Consider the following 3,519-nt stretch of genomic DNA (forward strand, 5'->3'; position numbering starts at 1 on the left):
GCTGAAGATATTGGCTTGGTATTCAGATTTGGGATATGTGGAGATCATAAAAAATCTTGGGCTATGATTAAATATAACAAATATAAAAATCATATAAACATATATAACTTATAAATGCATATGTATACAGACATTTCATATAATTTTTTTATGGTTAATATACAAATGGAAGATCACATAAACAAGTGCATAGGCTAGTGAATTATTTTAAGGCAGATATGTTTGCAGCCGTCACTCAGGTCGAGATAGAACCTTGTCATCCATCCGGCTGTTCAAGGCTTCCTCCCAATTATAATCTCTTTGTTCCAACCCAGTGTGCCTCTAATAATTTTGTACTGTTTAGTTTTTCATTTAATGTGTCTTTAAGTTTCTCTTAATGTATATCTCAGCTCTCCTCGTTTTTCCCCTTGTAAAATATTTGTTGATGAAATTTAGTTTTTCAAAGTTTGGATTTTGCTGATTGTATCTACATGGTATAGTTGAATGTGTTTTTCTGACGTCTGTATGTCCCAAGAATTGGTAATTGGATCTAAAGGCTCCAGCAGATTCAGGTCGATTCGTGTAGGCAACACTGTTTTATGGGTGATGGTTTACTTCTCTATCAGGAAGCACGTAAAGTTGCTCTTCTGTGTTGTTAGTGGCCTTGCTGTTCAGTTCTTAGATCCTGTGATTTATTGGGGTTGCAGAGTGATGAAATTTTAATTCTTGTCATTTCTTCTTTGTTTATTAGCTAGAATATTTCTACAAAGAGAAACTCACCTTATCTACATTACCTTTTAGTATAGTTCATAGAGGAAAGGTATAGGATACATTTCACATTTTATTTACCGGTTTTCAAAATAGAGTTGGTTCCCTAGCATTCTCCAAAGGTGATTGATTAGTTTTTATTAACTCTTATGAACTTATGGAAAAAAACATTCTTTATCATCAGTTTCCTTAATGAGAAAGAACCAGGATTCTCTATATGGAAAAGTGAATGTACAGAGGATAGAAAAACGTTGTAGTTCTAAATTTGAATAGGAAGTATCAATATAAACTTAAGAGCTGTACTTTTATTTTTTTTCCTTTATTGTGGTAAAATATATGTAACATAAAATTTACTATTTTAATGAACCTTTTGTAGTTGTGCTACCTCTGCATTGTAAGAACATTGCCATTATATACCATAAGCTCTCTCTCTTGACTCTTTGGTCTTAACTCTTCATTTAAATATGTGCTTAATGCTCACCACCATTCCTTACGTCATTGTATATGCAGTCTTTTTCGTTGTCCTGCTCATTTGTTAGATTCTTCAGAAAGGGCCTGTGAGAATAACACTCCCGTGGTTTTCGTATGCCGATGACGGTTCATCTACATCCTTTTGTGTGAATGTCAGTTTGTTTGGATAAAAATTTTCCAAAACCAGTTATTGAATAATAGATTTTCTGCCTCTGATTTAGAATGGTCTCTTTAATTTTTTTTTAAAATTCAGAAATACTGTATATACATATATTTGGCTCTTTATTCCATTCCATTGATTTGCCTATGTAGTTCTTTGGAAGAAGAGCCGCTATTTTAATTACAGTAGTTTTTGATAATATTTTAATAGGGCTAGTCCCCCTCTAAATGCTTTTTCAAAATTATTCTGGCTATTTTTACATGCTTATCCTATCAAACAGACTTTAGAATAGTTTTATCAGTTTGAAAAATTCATTAGCGATTATGGTTGGATTTACATTTGTAAATTAGTCTGGGGAGAATTTCAGTCTTTATAGTACCGAGTCATCGTAGCCATGAATAAGCTATATCTATCTCCCCATTTGTTCAAGTCACTTTTTTATATCTTGTAGTAGAGTTGTCTTCTTTTTAGGCGTGCCAGTCCTCGCTAAGGTTAAATATATTTTTGCATCGCTGTTGTGATTAGGTGTTTCTTTTCATGTGTCCTAATTGGTTATTTATATATAGGAAAGCTCATTTTGATGAATAATTTTTGATAGCCACCTTACTAATTCAATATTTTAATAGTTTTTAAATTGACCTGCTTATGTTTACATGTAACCAACTATATATATCATGTGCAAATTATGGTACTTTTTTCTTTTCACTATTTATACCTCTGTTTAAAAATTTTGTCTAATTGTTTTGACTTGGACCTCCAGAACATTGTTATTCAACAGTATCATCTTTTTTGTATATATTTCTGACTTTAATGGGAATGATTCTGGAGTTTTTTTCATTAGAGTTTGATGCAGGCTTTAAAAAAGTATCTGCTGACATCTTTCACAGTATTTTTTATCATTCCAATAATATAATGAAATATATTTATAGATTTCTTAATTTCAAGCCATTTCATGCATTCCTTGAACTAACATCACAGGCTTAGTATTTTCTTCAATGTCTTATTGAATTCCATTGGCTAACCTTTAATCAGAATTTTTATTAATTTGCTTTGTCCGTTTTCATTATATTCTAAGCATCTTTCAAGTTCCTTTTAAATGTTACTAACTTGGATTTCTGCATTGTGATTTGACTTGATGCTTCTAATATGGCCTTGGTTTGGTAAGGTGGTCTCTTTATAGTCTCTATTCATAGTTCTACCAGATTCATATTAACCTCATTTGACTTTATCTCTTTGATCTTGTGCTTCTTAGAAGCCACATTCTCTAGAAAGTACGTACAAAAGTTTGTGTTCATCATTTTCTTTTTATCTACCTTTTGCATATTATGTTTTAACACCCTCCTTCCACCTATCCCAGTTCTGTATTCATGAAAGGACCCTCCCCAAACCTGATTGTTTGGTGTGAGGGAAGTGAGGTTTTTATCTGAGCCTGCCTTTTGCCCAATAAAGCTCTGTTTTTTTTTAAGCATTGTTCAGTTTATCCCTTAGGGTGAGGGAGGAAAGTTGGATACCAGCTAATCTTAATCTTAATTCAGATACTCATGATTTGGGGGTATCTGGAGGAAGGGGCATGGATTGGTGCTTGCTGTGGCCTTTGTACAGTGGGTGAGCTGTGGCAGCTAATTGCTTTATCACTTTAGCCCTTTGATGCAGGATCCTGCCTGGCAGGGGCTCCCCTCAGATGGGACTAGTCCTTGTCCGTTACTTCTCCCACCTGCCTAGGCTGACCTGGTGCCTGGGGCAATTAAAGGGATCCCTCTTCAGTCTCACCTTCTCTACCATTCTGAGTGGAAATGGCTCCAATTCTGGGTGCTTCCTGCTGCTTCTGGGTCCCGCCTTCTGCTGTAATTCTCTTTCTCTAAGTTTGGGCTTGTTGTGGCATTCTTCAGGACTCGTTTGATACCACCTTTGCATTCTCTCTTTTGGGGAGAATTCTGTCCCATTTCATTGTTCTCCTTCAGGTCTTGGATTTTATCGTACGTGATATGTACAGTTGTCAAAGGCTTGGATGGCTTATTGCAATTAAGAAGCAGTAGTGGGAAGAAAGGAAATATCAAGGTCAGGAGGCTATAAAAACGTGGGGTGTTTGATTTTAAGATTTCAGAGGTTGACCGGTTTTGGAGTGTGTCAGATCCTGAGTG

The 3,519-nt window shown here is 35.0% G+C and overlaps 1 long non-coding RNA gene across 1 annotated transcript in view; it reads left to right on the forward strand.

Annotated features, from left to right (window-relative positions):
• LOC112475822 overlaps positions 1 to 3,519 on the forward strand; it is a 12,512-nt gene that overhangs the window by 2,008 nt on the left and 6,985 nt on the right. The window lies entirely within an intron of this gene.

Source organism: Pteropus alecto, unplaced genomic scaffold (assembly GCF_000325575.1).
Source record: "Pteropus alecto unplaced genomic scaffold, ASM32557v1 scaffold152, whole genome shotgun sequence".
Classification (NCBI taxonomy): Eukaryota; Metazoa; Chordata; class Mammalia; order Chiroptera; family Pteropodidae; genus Pteropus; species Pteropus alecto.